Below are 17,030 nucleotides of genomic sequence, written 5' to 3'. Positions count from 1 at the left end.
ATCTTTTATCATGCCGATAATGGGCCGATGACAGAGGCGCGTTATTACAATGAGAGAATTGCTCATTTTCCAGGAAAGGGACGGGCTGCGGGAAGCTGGGGGGTCTGGGAGTGTGCGTGTATGTGTGTGTGTATGTATGCGAGAGCGGGAGTGCGTGCCGACTCACTCAATAAAAGGCAATTCTTCCAAAGAGGAGAGGAAAGAGCGGAGAGGAGAGATGGCGGGATGAAGGGGGTGCGGGGGAAAAAAGCAGCTTGCTCCAGCCTGCCTTTGCTCTTATTTGATTGGGATGAATAATAAATGCAGGCTGGGTGCGGCGGTCAGGAGGCTGAAGAGGGGAAGGTGATGAGAGCTGATTTGAGGAGGGCCGTCTCGGAATTAACCTCTTTAATTGAACCATTAGAAAGAAACAAAAGATGATGAGAAAGGTGTGGAATCGAGAAGAGGGAAGGGGAAATGAGGGGTCGGAGAGGGGCAGAGCTCATCAGGACTCCAGGAATTGGACTTGAAAGTGGAATGACTATGCAAGCCATCCCCGGGTCCTCTATCCCATAATAAATAGAGCCAATCAGGGGGGTCCTGGGGGCCAGCTGGGTCCTGTACAGGTCAGACCCATTAGAGTCAGATTAGCCTGCTGACAGACCCATCACATCCCAGCAGGCACACAACGTCATATGACGTTAATATTAGGTTGGATTTAGGTCGCGACGTCAGGTGACCAAAATTCTATGTCAAGCCAACGTCTAATGACAACGTTGATTTGACGTCCAAGACCGACGTCAATTGACGTTGATATTTAGTTGTTTTCAGGTTGTGTTGGGAAGTAACCAAAATCCAACGTCGAGCCAACGTCTAAAGCCAACGTCATATTGACGTCAAATACTGATATACAGTCGTCGGGTATGGCAACCAAAACCCAACGTCGCCTAGACGTCATAATGGTAACGTCCACACAACGTCAGATTCTAACATCATTTGACGTTGTTTTTAGGTTGTGGCATTAACTAACCAAAATCCAACGTCGAGCCAACGTCTAAAGCCAACGTCATATTGACGTCAAATACTGATATACAGTGGTCAGGTATGGCAACCAAAACCCAACGTCGGCTAGACGTCATAATGGTAACGTCCACACAACGTCAGATTCTAACATCATTTGACGTTGTTTTTAGGTTGTGGCATTAACTAACCAAAATCCAACGTCGAGCCAACGTCTAAAGCCAACGTCATATTGACGTCAAATACTGATATACAGTCGTCGGTTATGACAACCAAAACCCAACGTCGCCTAGACGTCACAATGGTAACGTCCACACAACGTCAGATTCTAACATCATTTGACGTTGTTTTTAGGTTGTGGCATTAACTAACCAAAATCCAACGTCGAGCCAACGTCTAAAGCCAACGTCATATTGACGTCAAATACTGATATACAGTGGTCAGGTATGGCAACCAAAACCCAACGTCGCCTAGACGTCATAATGGTAACGTCCACACAACGTCAGATTCTAACATCATTTGACGTTGTTTTTAGGTTGTGGCATTAACTAACCAAAATCCAACGTCGAGCCAACGTCTAAAGCCAACGTCATATTGACGTCAAATACTGATATACAGTGGTCAGGTATGGCAACCAAAACCCAACGTCGGCTAGACGTCATAATGGTAACGTCTACACAACGTCAGATTCTAACATCATTTGACGTTGTTTTTAGGTTGTGGCATTAACTAACCAAAATCCAACGTCGAGCCAACGTCTAAAGCCAACGTCATATTGACGTCAAATACTGATGTACAGTGGTCAGGTATGGCAACCAAAACCCAACGTCGGCTAGACGTCATAATGGTAACGTCCACACAACGTCAGATTCTAACATCATTTGACGTTGTTTTTAGGTTGTGGCATTAACTAACCAAAATCCAACGTCGAGCCAACGTCTAAAGCCAACGTCATATTGACGTCAAATACTGATATACAGTCGTCGGTTATGGCAACCAAAACCCAACGTCGCCTAGACGTCACAATGGTAACGTCCACACAACGTCAGATTCTAACATCATTTGACGTTGTTTTTAGGTTGTGGCATTAACTAACCAAAATCCAACGTCGAGCCAACGTCTAAAGCCAACGTCATATTGACGTCAAATACTGATATACAGTGGTCAGGTATGGCAACCAAAACCCAACGTCGCCTAGACGTCATAATGGTAACGTCCACACAACGTCAGATTCTAACATCATTTGACGTTGTTTTTAGGTTGTGGCATTAACTAACCAAAATCCAACGTCGAGCCAACGTCTAAAGCCAACGTCATATTGACGTCAAATACTGATATACAGTCGTCGGTTATGGCAACCAAAACCCAACGTCGCCTAGACGTCACAATGGTAACGTCCACACAACGTCAGATTCTAACATCATTTGACGTTGTTTTTAGGTTGTGGCATTAACTAACCAAAATCCAACGTCGAGCCAACGTCTAAAGCCAACGTCATATTGACGTCAAATACTGATATACAGTGGTCAGGTATGGCAACCAAAACCCAACGTCGCCTAGACGTCATAATGGTAACGTCCACACAACGTCAGATTCTAACATCATTTGACGTTGTTTTTAGGTTGTGGCATTAACTAACCAAAATCCAACGTCGACCCAACGTCTAAAGCCAACGTCATATTGACGTCAAATACTGATATACAGTGGTCAGGTATGGCAACCAAAACCCAACGTCGGCTAGACGTCATAATGGTAACGTCTACACAACGTCAGATTCTAACATCATTTGACGTTGTTTTTAGGTTGTGGCATTAACTAACCAAAATCCAACGTCGAGCCAACGTCTAAAGCCAACGTCATATTGACGTCAAATACTGATGTACAGTGGTCAGGTATGGCAACCAAAACCCAACGTCGGCTAGACGTCATAATGGTAACGTCCACACAACGTCAGATTCTAACATCATTTGACGTTGTTTTTAGGTTGTGGCATTAACTAACCAAAATCCAACGTCGAACCAACGTCTAAAGCCAACGTCATATTGACGTCAAATACTGATATACAGTCGTCGGTTATGGCAACCAAAACCCAACGTCGCCTAGACGTCACAATGGTAACGTCCACACAACGTCAGATTCTAACATCATTTGACGTTGTTTTTAGGTTGTGGCATTAACTAACCAAAATCCAACGTCGAGCCAACGTCTAAAGCCAACGTCATATTGACGTCAAATACTGATATACAGTGGTCAGGTATGGCAACCAAAACCCAACGTCGCCTAGACGTCATAATGGTAACGTCCACACAACGTCAGATTCTAACATCATTTGACGTTGTTTTTAGGTTGTGGCATTAACTAACCAAAATCCAACGTCGAGCCAACGTCTAAAGCCAACGTCATATTGACGTCAAATACTGATATACAGTGGTCAGGTATGGCAACCAAAACCCAACGTCGGCTAGACGTCATAATGGTAACGTCCACACAACGTCAGATTCTAACATCATTTGACGTTGTTTTTAGGTTGTGGCATTAACTAACCAAAATCCAACGTCGAGCCAACGTCTAAAGCCAACGTCATATTGACGTCAAATACTGATATACAGTCGTCGGTTATGGCAACCAAAACCCAACGTCGCCTAGACGTCACAATGGTAACGTCCACACAACGTCAGATTCTAACATCATTTGACGTTGTTTTTAGGTTGTGGCATTAACTAACCAAAATCCAACGTCGAGCCAACGTCTTAAGCCAACGTCATATTGACGTCAAATACTGATATACAGTGGTCAGGTATGGCAACCAAAACCCAACGTCGGCTAGACGTCATAATGTAACGTCCACACAACGTCAGATTCTAACATCATTTGACGTTGTTTTTAGGTCGTGGCATTAACTAACCAAAATCCAACGTCGAGCCAACGTCTTGAGCCAACGTCATATTGACGTCAAATACTGATATACAGTCGTCAGGTATGGCAACCAAAACCCAACGTCGGCTAGACGTCATAATGGTAACGTCCACACAACGTCAGATTCTAACATCATTTGACGTTGTTTTTAGGTTGTGGCATTAACTAACCAAAATCCAACGTCGAGCCAACGTCTTAAGCCAACGTCATATTGACGTCAAATACTGATATACAGTCGTCAGGTATGGCAACCAAAACCCAACGTCGGCTAGACGTCATAATGGTAACGTCCACACAACGTCAGATTCTAACATCATTTGACGTTGTTTTTAGGTTGTGGCATTAACTAACCAAAATCCAACGTCGAGCCAACGTCTAAAGCCAACGTCATATTGACGTCAAATACTGATATACAGTGGTCAGGTATGGCAACCAAAACCCAACGTCGGCTAGACGTCATAATGGTAACGTCCACACAACGTCAGATTCTAACATCATTTGACGTTGTTTTTAGGTTGTGGCATTAACTAACCAAAATCCAACGTCGAGCCAACGTCTAAAGCCAACGTCATATTGACGTCAAATACTGATATACATTCGTTGGGTATGGCATCCAAAACTCAACGTCGCCTAGACGTCATAATGGTAACGTCCAGACAACGTCAGATTATAAAATCATTTGACGTTGATCTTCAGTTGTTTTTAGGTTGTGGCATTAACTAACCAAAATCCAACGTCGAGCCAACGTCTTAAGCCAACGTCATATTGACGTCAAATACTGATATACAGTCGTCAGGTATGGCATCCAAAACTCAACGTCGCCTAGACGTCATAATGGTAACGTCCACACAACGTCAGATTCTAACATCATTTGATGTTGATCTTCAGTTGTTTTTAGGTTGTGGCATTAACTAACCAAAATCCAACGTCGAGCCAACGTCTCAAGCCAACGTCATACGGACGTCAAATACTGATATACAGTCATCAGGTATGGCAACCAAAACCCAACGTCACCTAGACGTCATAATGGTAACGTCCACACAACGTCAGATTCTAACATCATTTGACGTTGTTTTTAGGTTGTGGCATTAACTAACCAAAATCCAACGTCGAGCCAACTTCTTAAGCCAACGTCATATTGACGTCAAATACTGATATACAGTCGTCAGGTATGGCAACCAAAACCCAACGTCGCCTAGACGTCATAATGGTAACGTCCACACAACGTCAAATTATAACATAATTTGACGTTGATCTATAGTTAGTATTAGGTTGTGGCAAAAAATAACCAAAATCCAACGTCAAGCCAACATCTTAAGCCAGGTTCATATTGATGTCAAATACTCATATACAGTCGTCAGGTATGGCAACCAAAACCCAACGTCTCCTAGACATCATATTGGTAATGCTCACTCAGTGTCAAACTCTAACATCATTAGATGTTGACTTCACAATCACGTCATACAGCCATCGAAAAATATTGGTATGTTATCTGATCAGAGTATACATTTGTTATTTGTGTGAGAGAAACCCTATATCTACTGAGAAATTTGAAATGAGAAAAAAACAAGAGCATAGAGAAAAGGGTCTGAGAGGACTGGAATGCATACATTCCATGCAATTTGTAGAAAACATACATTTAAATATGGAAAATGTAGAATCCTCAATTTGTCAAATGTGCATGTCTGCGTTATGGAAACACCTTGCTGTGAGGTGACTGCATAACCACGGAGTCATTTGCTGTTGCAAGCAATACAGTGATGAAATGAATAAGAGTACATTCATTATCATAGGCCTCAATTATTGTTGAATTAGTCGCACATCAACATTTCGTTTACATTTTCCCATACCACGAATGCTGTAACAGCATTGCCACTGCAGTCAACAGTGTAATCTGTAGACAAATGTTGCAATTATGACAGTGTTTTTAGTAAGTGTTACTGTGGACAAAGGAATAAACCTAAACCAACAGGTGGTGTAACACTTACAGCAAAGGGTCAGATATAGAAAATGCCACAGTTGTAGGCACAGCTGCATTTAGGCATAAGAGTGGTTATACAGTTGAGGCAAGGGATTTGTTAAAGTTCAAAAGGGTCATCATTGGTCATGTGAATGAAACTGTAATTTACAAGTATAGCCAGACGTGTACACACCTTCTCTGTACTCCTAAACCTAACCCTATTTTAACTATAAATTCATATGGAAATTATAGGTGAATAGTGAATGGCACAGATGTGCCTGCCCCTGGTTGTGAGCATAAGTGAAAACACAATTTTACCAATTACTTACATGTAACAGCCTAAAAAAAAAAAATCAATACATATTTGCTATCTTTTGTTTAAAACATTTTTTTCTACAGTTACAAAGTTGTTTGACGTCTCTCTATGTTGCTTTGTTCGTGATTGGTTAATCTGAATGTCATCCAGGAATCTGACCAATGACAGCAGGGCACGCCTCCTCCCGCTCAGATTTGAAAGTTCACCTCAGTCGTTACTGCAGCTCTGTTTATCTGCAGTCCTGCTCCGTTCAGTGCTCTAGGAATGGCTTTCACATGATTGTCTCATATCTGACAGATGAGTTATTATTTTGACCGATTTTGAGTTATGCGGTGTCGATTGAGAACACAGACACAATGGCTATGGACACATAATGGAAACACAGAAGGTAAGTACCTCTTATAATTGTTTTTTTGTTACTGTTAAAGTGATATGATAATCGCAATGACATAATCTGTTTCTGTGTTTTGTTATTATGTTTTAATACTGTCCAGATAAGGCTGTGTGACAATGTCTTGGGAATGATTAAAAGTGACTCGTTGTTGTTGTTTTTATATTGCGAAATGTAAATATATCCGCGTAGCGTTAGTACTACAAGTTCTGGAGGTTTATGTAATAGATACATACACATGAATGACAGAATAAATAGCGGGAGCTGGACCTTAATATGAGTTAAGTACTGAAGGCCGCCTTTTGCTGATCTTATTTTTAATAACAGAATGAAATAGTAAAAATAACAATATTGTTATTTTATTGTCAAATAAAATGTCTCACTCTGGAACATGAACAACTGACATGTGTTCAACAGAGAGATCATGAAACCACCTTAAGAATACTATGTAAACCATGCTTTCGGATCCAACTTACTGCTAAGTGTTTGTATAAAGCTGGTGAGTAACGTTAGCCAAACTTTTTGTAAGCCTGTCTGTCTCTGTCAGTAAGTCAACAATTACTATTGTTTTATTAAACCTGTTAAATATTCGTGTGTGTGTGTGTGTGTGTGTGTGTGTGTGTTTCCCCTCTCATGGTCCAGAGGTTTTGGGATTGAAAATCTTCTGCCATATGATCTTCTGTAAAAGTGAGTATTCATAATACTTTAATGATCATGTGCCGTTATATGTGAACATGGGCAAAGCAGGCAAACTCTGCACCAAGGCACCACTCTGATTCAAACTTAATTCTTGAGTTTAGCTCACTCAAAATCAAAACTCCCTCATCATTTTCTAACCCTCATGTCTTTTTTAATCTTCTTTTGTGTTCCACAGAAAAAAAAAGTCAGTTATGCAGGTTGGAAAAGACATAAGTGAGTAAATGATGACATCATATTCACCTTATTCTTCACATAAAAATGGCCCATTTATAGATTTTATGGGTCTTGCTTCCAGATATTTTTACTTTTTTAGCTATACAGAACTGCTCGTTTTGCTGCTTGATATTGCAAATTGGTTTGTCATACCATATTATTTTAGTGTATTATCTTAATTATGAACACACTGGTTTGTAATACAAACAGTTTTACTATTTACTGCATGTTGTTATTGTTATTTAAGGCTAATGAACTTGAAGTCTCGCCCATAGGCTTACTTCTGCGTTTAGGAATAAGGTGGATGAAGTATGAAGATACTTGAGTAATTTAATGATCTCCTCAAGTACATTTGTTAGACATCACCGACGTGTGATAGAAAAGCAGTGTAAACAGATTAATAATTTTATTAGTTATAAATATACAGGTATTAGCATTTTAGCAATTGATAAAAATATTATATTTCTTTTTTTTAGTGTACTAATTGCCATTTTTTACATCTGGGAAAAGTTATTTGTTGTGAATACTCATTTCTTTATTTGTATTTCCTGTAGCTCAAATAGTAGAGCATGGCGCTAGCAACGCCAAGATCATGGGTTCGATTCCCAGGGAAAGCAAGAGCTGATAAAAATGTAGAAACTGTAACTTGAATGCAATGTAAGCCGCTTTGGATAAAAGCGTCTGCTAAATGTAAATGTGTTTATAATTACAAGTAGGTTTAACTTGTAACTTGCTCAAGGGTACCTCAAGCCCTGTTTACACTAGTGGGTTTCCTGCCAGGACTGAGACTCGAACCCATGACCTTCAGACTACAAGTCTGCCTCTCTAACCATTAGGTCACAGCTAAATAATTAAATTAGTCAGAATATCTCATAATGTCAAATGTTGTTTAAAGAAAAGGTACACAAATGGAATCCTCCTTTTTAAGGACTTTTCAATAAATCTGTTGTCTTTTTTTTTTGCATTTATTTAACCCCCAGATGCAGCAAGGATCCAGCTGATTACTTCAGATTTGGAGGACTGCTCTTTATCTACTGTGTCTGTCACTTCTGGTGCAGAATCATGGACCTTTATTTGTATGTTTTGATTTTACTTTTTATTACACTTGTGTAGCTAGTATTCAGGATTAAAATACAATGTAATTTTTTTCCACATATATTATCAGAGCTATATTGGAGCCCAAAAGGGTCAATAGAATATTGATAAAAACACTATAAACCTGATTGGGATAATACAAGCTAAAGTACAGTTCCCTGCACAATCTTTTTAAAATAAAAAAATTATGATACTAACCCTAATTTTTTCAATTGCTTCTCAAGAATTCCTCTTCAGGAAATTTGTTTACACAAATTTACATCTGAATAATGAAACAGTTTTAAAGAGATACTCCACCCCAAAATGAAAATTTTGTCATTAATCAATTACCACCATGTCGTTCCAAACCCATAAAAGCTTTGTTCGTCTTCTGAATACAATTTAAGATATTTTGGATGAAACAGCGCATCCCTGTGTCAAGGCTGATACAGAAGAGTGTATGTGTTTTGCGTCCAGGGCATAATCTCCAAAATGGCGCTGTGCTGATGCAGAGGAGACGTTACGGTGCCTAATTGTTGAATAAAGTCATTATTTTTGTTGTATTTCTATATAAAAAGTATTCTCATCGCTTCATAACATTACATAACATATTCTGACAATGTGTTTCATACTTTTCTGGACCTTGACAGTGTAATTTACTTGGCAGTCAATGGGACAGACACAAGCCTCCCGGGTTTCATCCAAAATATCTTAAATTGTGTTCCGAAGATGAATGAAGCTTTTACAGGCTTGGAACAACATGGGGGTAAGTGATTAATGACAATTTTCATTTTGGGGTGGAGTATCCCTTTAAGCCTGGAATACACTACACGACTTTTAAAAATCTGAACAGATTTTTAAATCACCAGGCATCATACACTTACCGATTTTGTAAATAATGACAAAGGAAAGCTGGGCATCATATATAATTAGGCCTGGAATACACTACACGTTTTTTGTCCTGATTTTCCGCCAATTTACAGTCTGGAGAAGTTGACACTAGTTGCCGAAAGTCAGAGCCAGTCTGTAGATTTGATAGTCACAGACTCCGGTTTTTTAGCTTCAGACTCAGATTCTATCCAGTTGGAGGATATCAAAAATGTTTGATATTTTCAGCCGATTTTAGAACGTATATTGTTTCCATTTGTCACGCGTCTCCAAGGCTCATGTTTCTGAGTGAGTTTGTTGTGCTCGGAACAACTTTAAAGTCTGGTAGTGTATGATCCTCGGTCATGTTGTGTATGATGCCCAGTTTTCCTTTGTCACGATTTACAAAGTCAGTATATAGCCAGGACCATAAATATTGGGACATCAACACAATTCTAACATTTTTGGCTCTATACACCACCACAATGGATTTCAAATGAAACGAACAAGATGTGCTTTAACTGCAGACTGTCAGCTTTAATTTGAGGGTATTTACATCCAAATCAGGTGAACGGTGTAGGAATTACAACAGTTTGTATATGTGCCTCCCACTTGTTAAGGGACCAAAAGTAATGGGACAGAATAATAATCAAATCAAACTTTCACTTTTTAATACTTGGTTGCAAATCCTTTGCAGTCAATTACAGCCTGAAGTCTGGAATGCATAGACATCACCAGACGCTGGGTTTCATCCCTGGTGATGCTCTGCCAGGCCTCTACTGCAACCGTCTTCAGTTCCTGCTTGTTCTTGGGGCATTTTCCCTTCAGTTTGGTCTTCAGCAAGTGAAATGGATGCTCAATCGGATTCAGGTCAGGTGATTGACTTGGCCATTGCATAACAGTCCACTTCTTTCCCTTCAAAAACTCTTTGGTTGCTTTTGCAGTATGCTTTGGGTCATTGTCCATCTGCACTGTGAAGCGCCGTCCAGTGAGTTCTGAAGCATTTGGCTGAATATGAGCAGATAATATTGCCCGAAACACTTCAGAATTCATCCTGCTGCTTTTGTCAGCAGTCACATCATCAATAAATACAAGAGAACCAGTTCCACTGGCAGCCATACATGCCAACGCCATGACACTACCACCACCATGCTTCACTGATGAGGTGGTATGCTTCGGATCATGAGCAGTTCCTTTCCTTCTCCATACTCTTCTCTTCCCATCACTCTGGTACAAGTTGATCTTGGTCTCATCTGTCCATAGGATGTTGTTCCAGAACTGTGAAGGCTTTTTTCGATGCCGTTTGGCAAACTCTAATCTGGCCTTCCTGTTTTTGAGGCTCACCAATGGTTTACATCTTGTGGTGAACCCTCTGTATTCACTCTGGTGAAGTCTTCTCTTGATTGTTGACTTTGACACACATACACCTACCTCCTGGAGAGTGTTCTTGATCTGGCCAACTGTTGTGAAGGGTGTTTTCTTCACCAGGGAAAGAATTCTTTGGTCATCCACCACAGTTGTTTTCCGTGGTCTTCCGGGTCTTTTGGTGTTGCTGAACTCACCGGTGCGTTCCTTCTTTTTAAGAATGTTCCAAACAGTTGTTTTGGCCACGCCTAATGTTTTTGCCATCTCTCTGATGGGTTTGTTTTGTTTTTTCAGCCTAATGATGGCTTGCTTCACTGATAGTGACAGCTCTTTGGATCTCATCTTGACAGTTGACAGCAACAGATTCCAAATGCAAATAGCACACTTGAAATTAACTCTGGACATTTTATCTGCTCCTTGTAATTGGGATAGTGAGGGAGTAACACACACCTGGCCATGGAACAGCTGAGAAGCCAATTGTCCCATTACTTTTGGTCCCTTAACAAGTGGGAGGCACATATGCAAACTGTTGTAATTCCTACACCGTTCACCTGATTTGGATGTAAATACCCTCAAATTAAAGCTGACAGTGTGCAGTTAAAGCACATCTTGTTCGTTTAATTTGAAATCCATTGTGGTGGTGTATAGAGCCAAAAATGTTAGAATTGTGTCGATGTCCCAATATTTATGGACCTGACTGTATGCATGATGCCTAGTGTTTTAAAAATCTGTTCAGATTTGAAAAGTCATGTAGTGTAATCCAGCCTTTAGAATTAATAGTCGTTTGAAACTTGTAGATGTTTTGTATTTCTTGTGCTGAGAATATTTAATTCAACTCATTAACTTCTCATCAAACTGTTCTGTTAATTGGTGCAGTATTTTAAATGTTGAAATGTATTTGAAATGTATTTCCTTTCAAATTTGCACTGTTTTACTTCAAAAACTGAATGATTGCATTTTCAGTTTTGTACAGTATATGTAGAGACTTTGTATTTTGTCTTTCAAAATAAAACTTTTATTAATTTACAATTGTCAGCATCCTTTAACACTATAATTTTTTGTTTTTTAATAAGCTGTAAAATAAGAAGTGTTTCTCTGTAGAACGTTTAGGCTAGTATTTTACTTTTAGCACTTTATTGAATGCGTTTGATCATAATAATCTAGGAAAATCTGTGAAAGGACAGTGTTCCTCTGTACACGGTTTAGTGATATCACTTTATTTAATTGGTCAGTAAAAAATCCATAAAGTAAGTTTTACACTGTTAAAAAAATAAAGAAACGGTCAAATGACTGGCAGTAACGGTTGCCAAACAAAAAACATAAAACTGAAGTAAATAAAAAAATGGGACAAACCACGCTCATATCGATGTAATGTGGAATACCATTCATATGCCTTAAATACGGGATGATTCTATGTTAATGTCAAGCCTTGTTTGCAAATGTGTGCTAATATTGCCAACTTACAAAATAATGACAGACTGCTGATATTACTGAACTCATACTGTGAAATATCCCAAAACATTGCTTTTGGTACCATATAAGAGTCATAATTTGCTCAGTCAGTTGTTTGTTCTCTCACTTTTGTGTACATACAACAGACCCAAGTGAATGATTAGAGATTTTTCCTCACTGCCTTTTAGCATTAACACCAGGAAGGTTTTAGGTTTCGCAATATCAGTTTTGTCTTCAGAAGATAAAAGCATAGCAATTTGGGTGGGCCCATGATCTTCCATCTAGCACCACAGTACAACCAATGTGACATCTACATTAGATATGACAAACCTAACACAAACTATAACAAGCGGTTCATAATGTGTTATGTATAATTAATTATTTGGACATTTAACTCCTCTTCCTTTTGTATTCACAGGTTGATAACAAATGTGGTAATGGCCAGTTTCGATAGGGATGTAATGCAGTGTTTGTCCACTGTTGGAGGCTGACAAAAATCAGGTTGACATCAGAACTTAATGTAAGATTGACCTCAACCTCTAATGTTGGATAGATGTTGCATTTTTCATTTTCACCCAAAATACAACATCTGTCCAACGTTGGGTTCTGACGTTGGGTTCTGACATCAATTTGACGTTGGGTTCTGACGTCAACCTGATTTTCATTTTCAACCAAAATACAACGTCTGTCCAACGTTGGGTTCTGACGTCAATCTGACGTTGGGTTCTGACGTCAACCTGATTTTCATTTTCAACCAAAATACAACGTCTGTCCAACGTTGGGTTCTGACATCAATCTGACGTTGGGTTCTGACGTCAACCCGATTTTCATTTTCAACCAAAATACAACGTCTGTCCAACGTCGGAGATTGACGTCAATTTGACGTTGGGTTTTGACATCAGTCTGACGTTGGATTCTGACGTCAACCCAATTTTCATTTTCAACCAAAATACAACGTCTGTCCAACGTCGGAGATTGACGTCAATCTGACGTTGGGTTCTGACATCAGCCTGACGTTGGGTTCTGACGTCAACCCGATTTTCATTTTCAACCAAAATGCAACGTCTGCCCAACGTTGGAGATTGACGTCAATCTGACGTTGGATTCTGACGTCAACCCGATTTTCATTTTCAACCAAAATACAACGTCTGTCCAACGTTGGAGATTGACGTCAATCTGACGTTGGGTTCTGACATCATTCTGACGTTGGGTTCTGACGTCAACCTGATTTTCATTTTCAACCAAAATACAACGTCTGTCCAACGTTGGGTTCTGACATCAATCTGACGTTGGGTTCTGACGTCAACCCGATTTTCATTTTCAACCAAAATACAACGTCTGTCCAACGTCGGAGATTGACGTCAATTTGACGTTGGGTTTTGACATCAGTCTGACGTTGGATTCTGACGTCAACCCGATTTTCATTTTCAACCAAAATACAACGTCTGTCCAACGTCGGAGATTGACGTCAATCTGACGTTGGGTTCTGACATCAGCCTGACGTTGGGTTCTGACGTCAACCCGATTTTCATTTTCAACCAAAATGCAACGTCTGTCCAACGTTGGAGATTGACGTCAATCTGACGTTGGGTTCTGACGTCAACCCGATTTTCATTTTCAACCAAAATGCAACGTCTGTCCAACGTCGGAGATTGACGTCAATCTGACGTTGGGTTCTGACGTCAACCCGATTTTCATTTTCAACCAAAATGCAACGTCTGTCCAACGTCGGAGATTGACGTCAATCTGACGTTGGGTTCTGACGTCAACCCGATTTTCATTTTCAACCAAAATACAACGTCTGTCCAACGTTGGAGATTGACATCAATCTGACGTTGGGTTCCGACGTCAATCTGACGTTGGGTTCTGACGTCAATTTGACGTTGGGTTCTGACGTCAACCCGATTTTCACTTTCAACCAAAATACAACGTCTCTCCGACGTTGGGTTCTGACGTCAATCTGACGTTGGGTTCTGACGTCAACCCGATTTTCACTTTCAACCAAAATACAACGTCTCTCCGACGTTGGGTTCCGACGTCAATCTGACGTTGGGTTCTGACGTAAATCTGACGTTGGGTTCTGACGTCAACCCGATTTTCACTTTCAACCAAAATACAACGTCTCTCCGACGTTGGGGTCCAACGTCAATCTGACGTCATATTGACGTCCGGTGCCTGCTGGGATCAGTCAGTCTAAGCTAGTGTCATCATCTTAACCCAATTCTGCTCCATTTATAGCCCGCACCCTGCTGATGGGGCCGCATATACAGTGCTGTATCTGCGAGGATGTGTAACCCGCCGCGTGACCCAGATCATTTAACTCAGGTGAGGAGCCTGTGACACTTCTAGTTTGGCTTGTCTTGAATTCAACACCTGGAAAATAGTTGGAAAACAAATTAGTGGACAAGCATCTGTACTACTGTTCATAATCAGACTCAGACATCTGAATTTTTTTTTTAATTCAAGTCCTAATATTCAGCAGCCTAATAATCACCTGGAAGACCATAGCAATGTGAAGCGGAAAAAAAACACAGAACACCTTAACAATCACCTAACAATGGCCTAACAACTAGTGTTTTTATAACTATTTTTAATTAATCTAAATTATTTTCATCAACTGAAAAAACTAGTATGACCTTTTTATTATTATAAAAAACAAAACAAAAAAAGATATAAATCCACTTTCGTTAATAAAAAATAAATAAAAACACACAAAAAAAACATAAAAATAAATAAAATAAAAACAAAAATTATATTGCTAATTAAAAACAACCACCTAACAATGGCCTACAAACTAGTACTTTATTACCATGTATGAAAATTAGAATAAAACAAAATTAAAAAAATTGTTGTTAACTGAAATAAAAAGTAAAAAATAAATAATAATATTAAGTAAACTACATTTTCATTACTTCAAAACTAACTAAAATTCAATAAAAATGGCCTGAAATTACTATTATTATTTTAGTTGATAAATACATCATAAAACTAGATAAAATAACAATGACACTAGACTGTGTTGAGAAACGTAATGCTTTTAAACATTTAAATATTTCAAAAAAAAAAACTGAAACGAAAAAAATAAAAAATAAAAAACTAAAACTAAACAAAGATAGTTTACTAGCATTAATATAATTTTAAAGAAAATGAATTGAAATAAAATATTAATTAAAATATTGAAAATAAATGCAATTGAAATCAAAATTAAAATGAAATGTATTTAAAAAAAACAGGAAACACTCAGAACACCTAGCAACCATGGCCTAACAACACCCTCACAACCATCCAGAACATCCTAGCACTGTGCCGCCTGTAGTAGCACTCACCATTTCTTCAGAAAAAGTAAGAATCTAAGACTGTATATACACAAACAAGATGTCAGTACAAACAAGAAGTTAGATATCTAAGTGTAAAGAGCATTGTCTTGAAAAGACTCTGAACACAGTTAAAGTTGTTAAAGGTGTAGGTAAGTTTAGATTAGAGCAGCAGACTGAATTGATTATATTAGGAGGAAGACTCGGGTTGCCCCAGGTGGTAATGTTCAGCTCTCATACCAGCCTTTAACAGCAGGGGATACAAGAACTACACTCATCAAATCATCCCTCCCTCCCTTTTTCTCTCTCTCTCTGAAGTAATCAATGTACCGGGATTGTGCAACAGCACCAGGATAGTCTATCAACCCCCTCCCGTGCTCATGCAAATATTAGCGGCTCTTTTAAGTACGATGAACAGTTTTGTGTGTGTGAAAGGTGTGTGACGTCACTAATAGCACTTTCTGCACACTTTCAATGCAATCCTTAGGGCAACCGCATGAGCAAATATGGATAAAGATGTAAATATGTGCTCACATTATCGAGTTGCCACTTACACTTTGTTATGTGTCCGGTGTGCAAAACAAAGCACACGACAGAGTACAATCAAATAGTTATTTTAATATTCGACTGAACAACCAAACATAAATCCAAAACGATAGCTGACAAAGGAACAATGGAGAACACAGGCTTTAAATACTAAACACAATCATGGCGAAACAGAAACAGGTGTGGAGCTAATTAACTAATCAGGGCAACTAAAGAAAACTAGGTCGAAGGAAGACTAAGGCAGAAGGACTAGAACACAAACAAAAGTCCATAACTTGGCCTTACCTCAAATCTCCATGTGCAGTTTCACATATGCACTTGGTTGTCACATGGTTTAAACCCAAAGCACATCATACGTAAATCAGCAGGTAGGCAAATCTATGAATCTACGAAAGTTAGAGGTAAGTGTGTGAGCTCAGTGTTAATTGATATAGCAGTCATGATTCATTCATTCCACAAGCAAATGCATTGAATAGTATTCATCTGGTCATGTGATTCAAAATGTATGCCCCCATTATACACCCCACTCAATGTAAAATAAAAATGCTTACTGATATAAGTCTTCCGCTCATATGCGCTCTTCGTTTCTTTATCTGTAAAACTTTTTAATGAGGAAAAGTGCACCTTTGAGCAACAGATTAGAAGGAGGAAAAGGGCAGGGGAGCTAGAGAAAAGTCTTGTCCATGGAGTTAACCATGAAAGGGGTGCCAAGTTGGTCCCCAAAACCCCCAGGCCAGGGTGGAGAGAGGGGGAGAGATGGGCCAGCAGGCTGGGGGCACCTTGGGGAGTTGAGAAGGAAGTGGCATGCACCATGTCTCTTGCTCCTGTTGTTCCCTCATTTGATTTTGATGAATAATGCATGGGGAGGGGGGCCCAGCCTTAAAGGGGCACCGCTGCCACAGTGGGAGTCATTACTGA

At 39.5% G+C, this 17,030-nt stretch overlaps 2 long non-coding RNA genes across 2 annotated transcripts; both read left to right on the top strand.

The window, feature by feature from the left end:
- The first annotated feature begins 856 nt into the window (after positions 1 to 856).
- Positions 857 to 6,216, top strand: LOC306878413. Its single transcript, XR_013784952.1, has 3 exons — positions 857 to 2,891; positions 4,339 to 4,903; positions 5,277 to 6,216. It is a non-coding gene; the product is annotated as an uncharacterized lncRNA (long non-coding RNA).
- A 987-nt stretch (positions 6,217 to 7,203) lies between these two features.
- On the top strand, positions 7,204 to 9,854 carry LOC306878412. Its single transcript, XR_013784951.1, has 3 exons — positions 7,204 to 7,269; positions 7,457 to 7,494; positions 8,475 to 9,854. It is a non-coding gene; the product is annotated as an uncharacterized lncRNA (long non-coding RNA).
- Positions 9,855 to 17,030: the final 7,176 nt, after the last annotated feature.

The sequence above is a fragment of the Barbus barbus genome (assembly GCF_936440315.1).
Source record: "Barbus barbus genome assembly, chromosome: 12".
Lineage (NCBI taxonomy): Eukaryota > Metazoa > Chordata > Actinopteri > Cypriniformes > Cyprinidae > Barbus > Barbus barbus.
This window is presented reverse-complemented; position numbering and strand designations above follow the sequence as displayed.